General features: G+C 43.8%; 1 pseudogene; it reads left to right on the top strand.

Moving 5' to 3' along the window:
- Nucleotides 1–9,813: 9,813 nt before the first annotated feature.
- On the top strand, nucleotides 9,814–11,198 carry LOC132229709 (pyruvate kinase PKM-like; annotated as a pseudogene).
- Nucleotides 11,199–15,585: the final 4,387 nt, after the last annotated feature.

The raw sequence follows: 15,585 nt of genomic DNA, 5'->3' as shown, positions 1-15,585 counted from the left end.
GGGCATGTGCCTGGGTTGCAGGCACATCCCCAGTAGGGGATGTGCAGGAGGCGGCTGATCGATGTTTCTCTCTCATCGATGTTTCTGACTCTCTGTCTCTCTCCCTTCCTCTCTGTAAAAAATCAATAAAATATATTTAAAAAAAAATAAACCAGCCTGGTACTGGCACAAGACCAGGCATATAGATCAATGGAACAGAAAAGAAAGTCCAGAAATCAACCCATGCCTTTACTGTAAATTACTATTTGACAAAGGAGGCAAAAGCATACAATGGTATAAAGAATGTACATGAAAAAAAATTAATCTAGACTGCTACCATATACCATACACAAGAATAAATTAAAAATGGATAACAGACTTAAATGTAAGTTGCAAAATCATAAACATCCTAGACAAAGACATAGGCAGTACAATCTCATACATATCTCGTAGCAATATTTTTGTAGATATATCTCCTAGGACAAGAGAAACAAAGGAAAAATAAACAAATGGGACTATATCAAACTAAAAAAGCTTCTGTACAGCAAAGGAAACCATCAACAAAGTGAAAAGAGAACCCACTATATGTGAGAACATATTGGATCCCCTCCCACCCCGCCGCCCAGAGCAAGGATGATGAGCCAGGTACACAAACTCACCAGGACAGAAAGTCCTCTGTACCTCGAAAGGGGCAAAACAAGAACCCCGCCCCCAGGGTAACCTATACCCCTCTAGCATATACTGATCAGGCAGTTTGCACCCCCTGACCTTTTCCTCCGTAAAGATATCTAGGCCTCAGTTGTATTTTAGCTCCTGGCCTAGAAAAGCAGCAAAAGCAGACAAGTGGCGCCTTGGCTGCCTCAGGACCAGCTACATTGACTAATGACCCCCTGCCCTTGCACTGACCAATCAGTGGAGAACCAAACCCTGCAAGAGCAAATCTAGAAAGCTAATTAATATTCTATTAAGAACCTTCCCTGAGACTTCCTCTAAGAATTCCACTTGCAAGAAAGACATAACTATGCTCAGGACAAAAGACCCAGGGTGTGCTCTCCCTCCGAGGAGCACACCTGTGCCATTCCCACACAGGCATGTATCTCCCAACCTCTAAGGGACCCCCTGAGACTTGCAACCAGGGGAGCAATGGGCAGCAGTAGCTTGTCCTGGGTTACCCTCCTGAACCTGTCTCCAAGGCCCCTTTTTCTCTGACTTCTCAGTGAGCTAAAGCAGCCCAGACCTAATACCCTTTATCGCAGTGCTATGTAGCCCTTCCCTTTGAATATCCCCAACTCCCAACCCTTTTTCTTTAAATAAATTCATATAGCCTTCCTGTATGCCACTGACTTGAAGCTTTCAGAAAATATTCACCAATAATACATCTGATTAGGGGTTAATTTCCAAAATATATAAAGAACTTATATAACTCACCAACCAGTAAGACAAATAATCTAATGAAAAAAAATGGGTAAAAGTCCTGAATAGACAGTTCTCCAAAGAAGATATACATATGGCCAATAGACACATGAAAGAAAGCTCAACATCACAAATCAGCAGAGGGATACAAATTAAAACCACAATGAGATATCACTGCACACCTGCCAGAATGGCTACAAAGCAACAAATAACATGTGTTGGTGAGGATGTAGAGAAAAGGGAACCACTATGTAAAACAGTATAGAGTTTCCTCAAAAAATTAAAAATGAAACTGCAATTTGATCCAGTGATCCAACTTCTGAGAATATTTCCTAAAAAAAACAAAATGCCAATCATAAAGAATATATGCACCCTTATGTTCATAGCAGCGTTATTTACTAGCTAAGATCTGGAAACAGTCCAAGTGCCCATCAGTCAATAAGTATATAAAAAATATATGATACATTTATACAATTGAATGATATGCAGCCATAGCAAAGAAGGAAGTCTTACCTTTTGGACCTGGAGATTATTATGCTGAGTGAAATAAGCTAGACAGAGAAAGGCAAATACCATATGATCTCACTTACATGTGGAATCAAATGAAGAAACCAAAGCGTCGAACAAAATAGAAACAGTCATGATACGCGGAACAGAATGACAGCTGTCAGAGGGGAGGGGAAGGAAAGGACTGGATAAAAGGTGAAGGGATTCGTTAAAGAACATATATATGTATAACCTATAGACACAGACAACAGTATGGTGATGGCCAGAGAGAAGGGGGTGCTGGGTGCTGGGTGGAGGTGGGCAAAGGTAGGGAAATGGGAGACCTATAATAGCATCAACAATAAAATAAAAAGTTAAAAAATAAAAATGTAAAAAGCAAAGTGAAAAAAAATATATATATTAGGATTCTAAACCCCCCCAAAATCACTAAATCATATACCACAGAAGTTATATAATAATGCATGAGAACAATAAAACTTATGAAAGTTTATATCAAAAGGATAGATATTGAGGAAATTTTAAAATTACTTCTGCATCAAAGTGGAAGTAAACAGCACAATCACAAGTTATTAAGTAATTAATGGTAATGAGTCAATTAGAATATTATATATTAGAACTTATGAGATATGGCCAAAGTTATTTCAGATAAAAATACTTTTATTATTAAAAAAAAATAAAATCTAGAAGCTAGAAAAAAATATGACAGAAAAAATAAACCTGCCAAAACGGAAAGTCATTCAGAAAATAGAAACAGAAGTTAATCTTAATACTTTTAAAAAATGATAAAGTTCAATATTAGTTTTTTCTTCTGGTGAGATTGAAAAAGAAAAGTAAAAGTTTCAGACACACAACATTAGGAATCAGAGAAGTGTGACATAACTGCAGGAGTAAAAAAGAAGTTAAAATTTAAGAGTTTAGTATACATAGTCCTCTAGTGATAATAAAAATATTTTAATGGGATAAATAATTATTTAAAGTATCAAATTTATTTTAGAGAGATTGAGTTCCTAAATTAATAAACTTGAAAAACATTTTTAAAGTACTTTGCAAAATATCTTTCAGAAAATCATTTAGAGGAGATGGATTTGAGGTTGATTTAAGTAAACTCATTAAGGAACTGATGAATCCTATGTTATTAAATTATTAGGGGCCCAGTGCACGAATTCATGCACCTTGAAAGGAACTGTGGGCCGTGAGGCTGCAGTGGGCACAAGGGTGGGTCTCAACCCATCTTTCCTGCCCCCGCCTAACCCCTCCTGATGTGGCCTGGATCTCCTGTCTGCCAGTAGCCCTGCTCCTGCTGCCGCCGCTCCCACATGCTGATGGCATGGAGCAATTGGAGCCAGCGCCTGCAGGGGGTGCGAGTGGAGGATTCTGCCCCGATCACCCCTCAGGAGCAGGAAGAGGTGGAGAAGCCCTCAGGGGCAATCAGGGCTGGCAGCCGCTGCTTGCACACACTGATGGTGCCAAGTGATCAAGACTGGCACCGGGCACCAGGCGCCAGCAGCAGGTATGAATGACGGCTCTGGTGCCAGCAGCAGGTGCGAGTGAGATCTTTACTGACAGCAGGTGTGAGAGGTGGCTGCCAGCCCCAATCTTCCCTCAGGAGAAGGGGGGAGGTGAGGAAGCCCTGAGGGGCAATTGGGGTCAGCACTGGGCACTGGCAGCAGGTGCAAGCACTGGGCAGGACTGCGGCACACAGGAGCAAAGAATTTTCAGTATCCACCAAAAGCTCACCCCGATGACAGCCACTTGCACCCCGCCTTAGTCTGGTGACCCCGTTCACCTGCTCCACCATCCCGCCGCAGCCAACACCTGCCATGTTCCACACTCTGCCTCCTGCTGCTGATGCCCACCATGTTCCACGCGCGCCCTCAGTGGTCAGTGCACATCATAGCGACTGGCTGTTCAGTTGTTTGGTTGTTCGGCCTGTCTATTCACATATTAGCCTTTTATTATATAGGATTCTAGATAACTGAAGAATTGAGTTGCTAATGATTTTAAGACTCTGAAGCTATCCTATCTAATAAAAGAGAAACATGGTAATTGGCGTACGACCGCTACCCTTCCCATTGGCTAATCAGTGAGATATGCAAATTAACTGCCAGCCAAGATGGTGGCCAGCAGCCAGGCAGCTTGAAGCTAACATGAGCCTTGCTTACTTCAGTGAAGGAGGAAACCAACGTTCCCCGCCTGCCTTGCTGGCCTCTGAGCTTACAGTTTGAAACATTGTTATAAATACAGAAGCTAAACAAAACCCCAGAAACCTGCTTTCAGCCAACTGGGATCTCAGCTGGAGTTGATACAGTGTTTTGATTATAGAACCCAAACAAACCAGATACCTGCTTTCAGCAGCAGAGGCCTCAGAGCTGGAGCCAGAGCTAAAGCTGGCCCAGAATAAAAAAGAAAAAAATGGAAAAGTTGGGAGCTTCAGTCACCCATCAGCCTGAAAACAGCCCTCAGCCCCTCACCCAAAATGGCCAGGTACCCCAGTGGGGACCCCCACCCTGAACGGTGTGTGACCAGCTGCACACAGCCATCATCCCCTCACCCAGGCTGGCCAGGCACCCCAGTGGGGACCCCCACCCTGAACCAAGACACCCATCAGGGCAAACCAGCCAGCCCCCACCTGTGCACCAGGCCTCTATCCCATATAGTAAAAGGGTAATATGCCTCCCAGCACCGGGATCAGAGGAGCTGTGAGGCCTCCCGGCACCAGGATCAGTGTGACAGGGGGCGAGGCCACAACCTCCCTATCTGCCCTGCTCTGTTCATGACAGGGCAAGGCACCCCAACCCCCTGATCAGCCCTGCTCTGTGCCTGATAGGGGGGAGCTCCCCAACCCCCCCCCCCCATGGGCCCTGCTCTGTGTGTGATGGGGTAGAGCCATAACCTCCCCATTGGCCCTGCCCTGAGTGTGACAGTGGCGGCAACCCAACCCCCTGATTGGCCCTGCTCTGTGGGTGATAGGGGCTGGCGCCCCAACCCCCTGATCCACTCTGCTCTGTGTGTGACAGGGGGCAGTGCCCCAACTCCCCTATCGGCCCTGCTCTGTGCATGACAGGGGGGAGCTCCCCAAACCCCTGATCGACCTGCTCTGTGAGTGACAGGGTATGGAGCCCCAACCCCCCTGATTGGCCCTGCTCTGTGTGTGACAGGGGGTGGCACCGCAACCTCCCCATCAACCCTGCCTTGAGTGTGACAGGGGGCAGTGCCCCAACCCCCCAATTGGCCCTACCCTGAGCATGACTGAAGGTGGCATCGCAACCTCCTGATCCGCCCTGCTCTGTGCATGACAGTGGGCGGCGCCCAAACTCCCCAATAGGCCCTGCTCTGAGCCCGACCAGGGGCTGCACCTAGGGATTGTGCCTGCCCTCTGCTACCTTGGAGCAGGCCTAAGCCAGCAGGCTGTTATTTCCCGAGGGGTCCCAGACTGCGAGATGGTACAGGCCGGGCTGAGGGACCCCCCCTCCCCACCGAGTGCACAAATTTTTGTGCACTGGGCCTCTAGTCTAATCTAATAAAAGAGAAACATGCAAATTGACCGTACCTTTGCTATGCCCCAAGCCACAGCCAATCAGAGTGACTATATGTAAATTAACCCAAACAAGATTGTGGCTGGCAGTCACAGAGCTGGAGCAAGCAGGAGGCTTGGTTGCCCTGGCGATGGAGAAAGCCAAGCTTCCCGCCTGCCTTGGCTGGCTGTGGCCTCTGATAAAGGCAACAAAGTTTCAATTGTAGAAGATACATAAATCCCAGATACCTGCTTCCAGCCAGCCTCCACTGGGAGCTTGGGTGGCTAGGGCCTGTGGCCAGCCTGCAAACAGCCATTAGCCCCTCACCCAGGATGGCCACACCCTCATGGGGTGAGGGTCCCCTCTGGGGGCTTGGCCAGCCTGTAAACAGCCATCAGCCACTCACCTAGACTGGCAAAGCACCCAAGCAGGACCCTCTACCCTGAAGAGGGTGTGGCCAGCCTGAAAACAGCCATCAGCCTCTCACTCAGGCTGGCCAGGCACCCCAGTGGAACCCCCACCCCTGATCCGGGGCACCCTTCAGGGCAAACCAGCCAGCCCCACCCATGCACCAGGCATATAATAAAGGTAATATGCAAATTGACCCTAACAGCAGAACGACTGGGAATGACTGGTCACTATGACACACACTGACCACCAGAGGGCAGACGCTCAATGCAGGAGCTTCCCCCTGTTGGTCAGTGCACTCCCACAGGGGGAGCTCTGCTCAGCCACAAGCCAGGCTGATGGCTGCCAGCACAGCAGTGATGGCAGGAGCCTCTCCCACCTCCTCAGCAGCGCTAAGGATGTCCGACTGCAGCTTAGGCCTGGTCCCTGCTGGAAAATGGACATCCCTCGAGGGCTCCTGGGCTGCCAGAGGGATGTCTAACTGCCAGCTTAGGCCCGATACCCTTGGGGAGCAGGCCTAAAACAGCAGGTGGACATCCCCCGAGGGGTCCCAGACTGCGAGAGGGCACAGGCCAGGCTGAGGGACCCCTCTGAGTGCACAAATTTTTGTGCACTGGGCCTCTAGTATATGTATATTTAAGACTGATGGATAACCATTAATTGTAATGTGTACACATATCCATACACACTCACACAAACACATACACAATAATTACACACCTGAAGAAAATATTAGCAAGTTTTGCATAGAACTAAATTAAGAAAAATATCCTGTTCCTAAAATATCCTGTTCCTAAATAGGGTTTGCTAAATCATTGAGCAATGACCCTGCCCCATGTTAAAATATATTAATACAGTGCATAATATTAGTAAGCAAAAATTTTAAAAAATTTTATTGATAGAATTTATTATCCATTCAAATATTTTAGTAAGGGAAGGCTGATTCAATAAGTTGTTCTGAGAGGATTTAGAAGAGTAACATCAGCAAAAACGTGGGCAGGACTTTTCTACCATGTTTACCCCAAATCACCCAACATTTTATAGTCAAACACTGGGAAGAATACCTTGTGAAAGTCCTGAAGTCCAGCACACTGTGGGGTTAAAAATAAAATCCAAGATTAGACACTCTTAGGAGGGTAAGAGGAACAGTTTCACTTTACCTGAAGCACAGCTAAGTGCCAGGAGAAACTCTCTTGGCCAGTGATTTTGTCCACAGGAAAATGAGTTTGCAAGTGAGTGCCCAGCTTCTCTAGCTGTGCACAACTGTGTCAATGAGCCTTACTTCCTTCTTGCCTCAGCCAAAATACTGTGGTGTGCTGCACAACTAAAAGGCAAAGAAGGGTGTGGAGAACAGCAGCCAGGGCTTAAAGATAATAAAAAACAGGCAGATCCTAATTGCTTTGAGTCTCTGTTAAGAATTCTGCCCGTGAACCACTGGCGACACCTCACCTGTGTATCTCTCCAACTGGCCCATGGGCACGTCCAGTGCTCCACTTGTCTCACCCACAACCCTCCCCCCACCCCCGCACCACCACCACCTCATGGTTAGACCCCCATTTGTTCTCCAAAGAGTAGACAGAGCAAATATGTGCAGACAGCTAGTGAGCATATGCAAAAAGCCAGCCTGACTGTAGGACTGGGAGGAAGCACACACACTTGAGCATTTAACTGCATCCCAGGGAAAGCAAACAGCAGGCTGTCAGAACCTGACCTGGCTTTGCAGGATCAAGTAAAATCATACATTCTTAAGAATTTCCACCAGCAAGAGGAAGAAGAAATGTGGAGCAGTTATATTTATAGGAAGTTTAGAAAGCCTGGGAATTCTTGGCAGGATTGATAGAAGGTGTTTTTATCCTTGAAGTTAATGCTTAAACATTGAATGCAATAGAGGACTGCTTCTTCAAATGCTCAAGACTAAGGAATATAAAAAATTAAGGAATCATAATATCACCAAAAACCCAATAATATTTCAACAATGGACCCCAAAGAAATAGAGATCTACAATTTGTCTGATAAAAGATCAAAATAGTTGTTTTGGGGAAGCTCATTGACCTCTTAGAAAACAGAAAGATAATTTAATAGAATCAGAAAAATGATATATGAAAAAATAGGAAGACTGACAGATAGAAATCATTAAAGGAACTAAATAGAAAATCTTTATTTTGAAGAATACAATGGCTAAAAGGAAAGAAAAAGAAAAACAGAGAGTGCCAACAACAGACTTCATCAAGCGGAAAACAAGAATTTGAGATGTGGAAGAGAGGTCATTTGGAACTATGCAGTCAGAAGAGAACAAAGAAAAAAATAAGGAAAAAGAATGAAGAAAGCTCATGTGAATTTTTATTTCCCATCAAGTAAAAATATCTATGTATATTGTAGTCCAAGAAAGAAGAAGAGAAAGAGAAAGGGACAGAAAGCTTATTTAAAGAATTAATGGCTGAGGAACTTCCAAATCTGGAAAAATATTTGGATATCTAAGTTCATAAAGCTCATAAGTCTCCCAAAAGATTCAACCTAAAGACATCTTCCCCAAAATGCATTATATAAAAAAAATGTCTAAAATCAAAGAGAATTTTAAAAACACCAAGACAAGAAAATTCCACACATATAAGGGAACTACCATGAGGTAACTCGCAGATTTCTCCGCAGAAACCTTGCAGACTAGAAGAGAGTGGAAAGGTATATTCAAAGTGCTGAATGAAGAACAAAAAATACCAGTCAAGAATATTTTACATGGCAAAGTTGTTCTTCAGAAATTTAGAGGAGATAAGGGCTTTTCCAAATAAAAGCCAAGGGAGTTCATCACCACTAGACCTGCTTTATAAGAAATACTCAACAGAGGTCTTCAAGCTGAAACAAAAAAAAATAGTAATCAATAACAGTAAACCTGAAAATATAAAATATGCTGGTAAAAATAGGTATATACTCTATATATTACTGGCATAAAAATAAATACATAGACCAGACCAATGGGAAAGATTAGAGAGTCCAGAATTAAACTCCCACATACACAGTTAAATAACCTCTCTATATAAAGCCAAGCAACCAAAACACGGGAATGACCAGAATGATCGGAACGACCAGAACAACCGGTCACTATGACGCACACTGTGGCAGCCAACTGGCCAGATCGGGGCCCCCATCAGCCCCACCAACCATCTCCGGCTCCTCCCCCTGACTGGCCCCATCCCGGATCAGCCACCCCACCCCAGGACAGGCCTGCCAGACCCAACCCATGCACAAATTCATACAATGGGCCTCTAGTATTTGATAAAAGAGCCAAGAGCACCCAACTGGGAAAGGAGAGTCTTCAGCAAATGGTGTCGGAAAAACAAGAGCAAAAAATGAAATCGTATCTCTATTTTACATTATTTAAACAAATTAACTTGAAATAGATCAAAGCCTTAAACATAAGCCCAAATACCATAAAAGTACCAGAAGAAAATACAGGGCAGAAGCTCCTCCACATTGATCTTGGCATATTTTAGGAATGACACCAAAAGCACAAACAAAATAATCAGTAATCAACATCAAACCTAAAACCATCTTCACAGCAAAGAAAGGCATCAGCAAAATCAAAGACAACCTATCAAATGGGAGAAAACATTTGCAAGCCATATATCTGAGAAGGGATTAATATCCCAAATATGTATTAAAAACTCATACAATTTAATAGCAAAAACACAAATAATTCATTTGAAAATGGGCAAAAAAACCTGAATATATCTTTTTTCCACCCAACAAATATCTCCAACATATTCCAGTATATTATTAATACACAAAAGAGAAAAAAAATAGTGCAAGAGAGCTGGGCAAACATAATTTAAAATGGATTTTAAAACAGCATTTATTTCGGCACAGGAGTAACACCACTGCCCTGGGAGCCTCCAAACCTCTCTCTCTACAGCAGCCTGAGCTGGACCACCGGGAGGAGCCACTTGGAAGCCCCACAGTGCTGTGCTCATTGCCTTCATTCAGACCCAGCAGCTGCATGTGGCCAGGGCTGACGCGTTCCTGGAACACAGGTGTGGCCCTGACATTGACTCACCGTTCATCACAGCTCGGAACACTGGCAACTTTTGGCCAGGCTTCCCGATCAGTGGAGATGTTGAAGGAGAAGATTAAGTCTGCAATGAATGTGGCTCGTCTGAACTTCTTTCCTGTAACTCACGAGTACCATGCAGAGACCATCAAGAACATGCAGGGCCTCAGAAAGCTTTACTCTTGATCCCGTTCTCTACCGGCCTGTTGCTGTGACCCTGGACCCTAAAGGACCTGAGATCTAACTGGGCTCATCAAGGGCAGCAAGACCCTGGAGGAGAAGCTGAAAAAAAGGGGCCACTCTCAAGATCATACTGGATAAGGCATATGTGAGAGTGTGAGGAAAACACCGTGTGGAGGGACTCCAAGAACATTTGCGAGGTGGTGGAAGTGGGCAGCAAGATCTAGGTGGATGGTGGACTTATGTCTCTGCAGGCGAAGAAGAAAGGTGCTGACTTCTTGGTGACAGGGGTGGAGAATGGTGGCTCTTTGGGCAGCAAGAAGGGTGTGAACTTCCCTGGCACTGCTGTGGACATGCCTGCCGGTCAGAAAAGAACATCCAGGATCTGAATTTGGGGGTAGAGCAGGATGCAGATATGGTGTCTCTTTCATCCACAAGGCATCCGATGTCCACTGAGTCAGAAAGGTTCTGGAAGAAAAGGAAAGAACATCAAGGTAATCCGCAAAACCGAGAACCACAAGGGGGTTCGGAGGTTTGATGAAATTCTGGAAGTCAGTGATGCGCTCATGGTAGCTCAGTGGGGGTCTAGTCATTGAGATTCCTGCAGAGAAGGTCTTCCTTGCTCAAAAGATGATGATCAGACGGTGCATCCAAGCCGGGGAGCCTGTCATCTGTGCCACGCAGGTGCTGGAGAGCAGCGGGTCCCACCGGGGCTGAGGGCAGTGATGTGGCCAATGTGGTCCTGGATGGAGCCGACTGCGTCATGCTGTCCGGAGAGACGGACATGGGGGACCAACCCTGGAGGCTGTGCGCATGCAGTGCCTGATGGCGGGTGAGGCAGAGGCGGCATCTACCACCTGCAATTATTTGAGGAACTGGCTGGCTCCCACTCCCCACAGAAGCCGCTGCTTAGGGCGCTGTGGGGCCCTTCTTCAAGTACCCCAATGGGGTCATAATTGTCCTCACCACGCCTGGCAGGTCTGCTCACCAGGTGACCAGGTACTCACCAGTGCTCTCCTCATTGCTGTGACCCTTAATCATCAGACAGCTCTCCAGGCTCACCTGTACCGTGGCATCTACCCTGTGGTGTATAAGGACCCAGTGCAGGACGCCTGGGCTGAGAACTTGGCCCAGTGGACCTCCGGGTGAACTAGGCCATGAATGCTGGCAAGGACTGAGGCTTCTTCAAAAAGGGAGATGGGGTCATCGTGCTGACTGGGTGGCATCCGGCTCAGGCTTCACCAACGTCATGCTGTAGTGCCTGTGCAGTGATGGGCCTCAGAGCCCCTCATTCAGCCCCCTCTCATCTCCTCCCCACAACCCACCCCTAGGCCAGCAATGAGGGTAGAGTGCACTTGGGGCTGCCGTGTGGCACTGGTGGGCTGGGACACCAAGGAAGAAGATGGATGCCTCTGTAAACATGGCCATTTTTAAATCGTGCTCAGGTGAGGTAGCCCAGAGCCAGGCTGCCCATCTTACGGCCCCACCCAAGCAACAGGGACAGGGTGTAGGACTGGAGGCTCCAGAGCTTAGCATTGAGGGCAAAGCTCCTGCTTCTCCTCCTTTGTACACTCCCTTCAGTTCCCAGAGAACCCCGAAGCCTGGCCTGGGGCCAGGAGAGAGCCAGCTGGAGAGGCCAGTGGTTCCAGTTTCCCGAGACTCTGGCCCTGCCCTCCACTTGCTTCTCCAATCCCCTCAGCTTCCCACACTCCCACCTGTCCTGCACTGTGCACTTCTGTTCCTGCTCCACTCTGCGGGTGCAGACAAACACCCTCGCTTTCATTTCCCCCACTACTGCAGCTGCCTCTGGGCCTGTTGCTACAGAGCCTACCTGTATCTCAATAAACAGCAGCTGAAGCAAAATAAACACAGAACAGCATTAATTTCAAAATACTTTACTGAAATAGATATAAGTAGACAAATAAATTTAATCGAATAAAAAACTGAAAATAAGCACAAAACAAGTATAAGAATTTGATGTCTGTGCTCTGGTTGGTGTGGTTCAGTTGGCTGGGCATCATTCCATACACCCAGAGATATGTAGAGAGAATTTCTAAGATTAGGACTGCATAATCAATAGAAAAAAATGAGCCTGGCTGGTGTGGCTCAGTGGTTGAGTGTAGACCCATGCAACAGGAGGTCACAGTTTGATTCTTGGTCAGGGCACATGCCTGGGTTGTGGGCTCCATCCCCAGTGGGGGACATGCAGGTGGCAATGGATTGATGTTTCTCTCTCTCTCCCTTTCCTTCTCCCTTACTCTCCCTCTAAAAAAATTAACAAAAGTATTTAAAAAAGTATTTTATATATTTGGTAAAGCATTTTTGTCTGTATTAAGATATATATGTATATACATATATATATATATATCAAATATATATCTATGTGTGTATCAAATAAATAAATAATAATTGTATGTACATTAATGTATAAATGTAGCAGATAAAATGGCACACTAGTGTTGAATAAATATTTATTCAATGAGTAATTGGATTATTGATTAAATGATTAATTCAAATATTTCTACTCTAGTTTTTATACCTTATTCATTTTTTAAAGGTATTGGAAATTATATTTTATGTAAAGAGTTTTTATTGTGTATGCAGTCAAATATAGGTTTTTCCTCTATCTGGTCCCCCTCTCTACACCAAAAATGTTCTCAATTATGGATCATACTCTCCCATTATTTTTCCATGACTTTATTTTTTAGAATTAACACTTTACTTCCTGGAGAATTTACCTTATGGAGGAAAGATTTAGCCTCGTTTTCTTTGCACTTAATCAATTCTCCTTAGACCATTAATTGCATAACACTTTCTTTCCCAACCGAACTAAAATGAAAGGGAATTTAATCTTGCTCCCAACTACCCAAACCAACTACCAGGGCTGCCCTCTATGGGTTTATGACAATAAAAACTCTAACCCCTCAGGTCAGATAATCATATGTATGATAATTAACTCTATGAGTAATTACTGTGTTATGCAAATAAACAATGCAGATGAGCCGTTTCATTAAACAAGCACCATGGGGTCATTAGGCTTTGATCTCTGTCCTAGTCTTTTGGGGAAAAATGCTTTCTATGAACCACTCTCCTGAACTGGCAATAAAACATTACTGGTAAGCTCACATTAAGCTGAATAATATGCAGACTGCTTGATTCGTATTGAATATGTGTCTGGCGGTTGGGGCCCACTGTAATGAACTAGCCCACAAATCACAGCTTAATGGGAATCTACTATTACATATTGCTTAATTAAAAGTTGTGAGCTTATTAACATGTGTCTTTGGCACTGAGCTTTGGGGATGTAATCTCTGTGCAAATAAGACTAGGTTGTAAAAGTTTTATAGATTGACGATGATATTATAGTCCATACCTTAATAACCCATCATTTCCTAAAAGAATTTTTCATATCTCAAATTCTTCTATCCAGCTGTAACAGATTCTTTTGTTTATGTTTTTCAGTGTGTAAGACCCACTGTAATGGGCTGATTTAAAAACAAAAACAAAAACGTTATATCTTAAATATTTTGTCTGGACACCCTTTCATCATTTAATCTTATTAGCAAAGTTTTCTGGGAGAAAGTCTTAGAGCTTGCCTTTCATTAGAGAGTCTCCAGGTAGTAGAGATCTATTAGGTATGGGTTTGTAGAATTTCCATTATAAATCTCTATTTTCAGAGATTTATAATTCAGCTATAAAAATGTTGCCCTAGGCTTCAAGTTGGAATACAAGGTCTTAGTCTGAGAGAGTACATTGTTAACACACACAAAAAAATTGTGTTGTTGTTTTCATCTTACCAAAATGAAAAAAAGTAATGGCATGTAACCATTTTCAAATACTTTCTGATAAACCACTGTGAGATGGTGTGTGGAGCTTTTTGTTTTGACATGACGTTTTACAGGATGTTTGTTTGTAATTTTTAACTGAGCCATTGGTAGCTTTTCTTAAATGTCAAAATAAAAGATGTCTTTCACATGCCTCATACTCTATCTATTTTTTAGTCTTCAATTTAATCTCTCCAGACTGGACACTTCTGATCCTCTTTGGTGGACCCTTTGATGTAGAGCACTTCTTGAGTTCTTGCACGGAAATATCTTCATTTACTAAATCCTATTAATATTTAGGGAAAAAGTTATATTGTTCTAAATAAATGAACTCCATTATTACCGTTTTGAGTAATCGTAGGTGCATTTTAATTAAAACTTACACTTCATACTGCAGGATTAAAAAATATCAGTGACCAAAATGTACTGGGAAGAATGGTGGGAGAGGACCCAGCTCACGTTCTGCTATGAAATGGCTGTGTGACTTTGGGAGACTTACTTAAATGCTCTAAACCTGTTTCTATCTGTTAAAAGAGTTTGAGGACAAAATGATCATTCCTTTGGGATTTGAGGTTTTTATATATCTGCTAATTAATTGCACATAGCTTGCCAAGTTCACCAATGACCTTCATGTCACTAAATCAATAGAAATTTTGTAGTCTTCAATTTAATCTCTCCATAATATTCTAAAAGATAACCACTTACCACATATGGATGAGTTAGGTTCTAAATGACCTTAATGTCAGGTATTTGTGATGCTTTTTCTGTTTTTTATTTTTTCCTCCATACATCTCTGCTGTTTTCCTCTCAGATCAACTCAGTCAGTAAATGTTGACATTCACAAGGCTAGTTTCAATGGACTCCTCTTTTACTGTCTTGTATTTACTCCTGAGGGAGTAAATAGTGGCTTTCCGGAGGCTTCAAATATACCTTTTCCCAAATGTTAATTTAGAGCTCAGATCTCACTTCTGCACCAAAGACCTTTCAGATTCAAACGTCCACACAATTCCTCTTGAATCAGTGTCCATATGATTATTCATAGATCTCCCCACCTCCTAGTCAAAGCAGCTCCTTCTCTTCCCTATTAATTATGTGGCTTCACCTTACACCCAATATTCATAATCCTTGGCTTCATCCTCATATCATTTATCTGTATCATACTGTACGAATGTGTTCATTTTATTCCTAATATCACTCTTTGTTTAGGTCACTAATATTTTCTTTGTTAATATCGTTTTTAGGTCACTAATATCCAATCTTTTGTACCTGCCTCCACCTCCTATCTTACATTATTCAATTCAATTTGAAAATTGTATCCAGAGGTACACTTAAAGTAAAAGACAATAATTCCAACACAGTCACCAGATAGTTTACAGTCATTTAATAGCTATATATCACACTGAAGCTCAAATCTCAAACCCCTGCTATACAAAACCCTGCGTGATGTGCGTATCCAGCTTCAGCCCTTGGAACACCCATTCACTCTGTTCTAGTCCTCCTGGTTTCTTCCCTGTAAGCATCTTTGCCTTTCCTGCCTCGGGCCATGGCATGGTGTTCCCTGTACCTGGAGTACACTTGTGGCTCTCCAGTACCTCTTCCAGGTAACACTCCTCCGCACTCTTACCGGGGGAGAGACATAAGGTGGGCCTTGGGATAGGCTTTCTGTGTCTTACCGAATGTCCCTCTTTATCTCTAGGGTTTAAGCCTTATGAAGTCA

This window comes from Myotis daubentonii, chromosome 3 (assembly GCF_963259705.1).
Source record: "Myotis daubentonii chromosome 3, mMyoDau2.1, whole genome shotgun sequence".
NCBI lineage: Eukaryota > Metazoa > Chordata > Mammalia > Chiroptera > Vespertilionidae > Myotis > Myotis daubentonii.
This window is presented reverse-complemented; position numbering and strand designations above follow the sequence as displayed.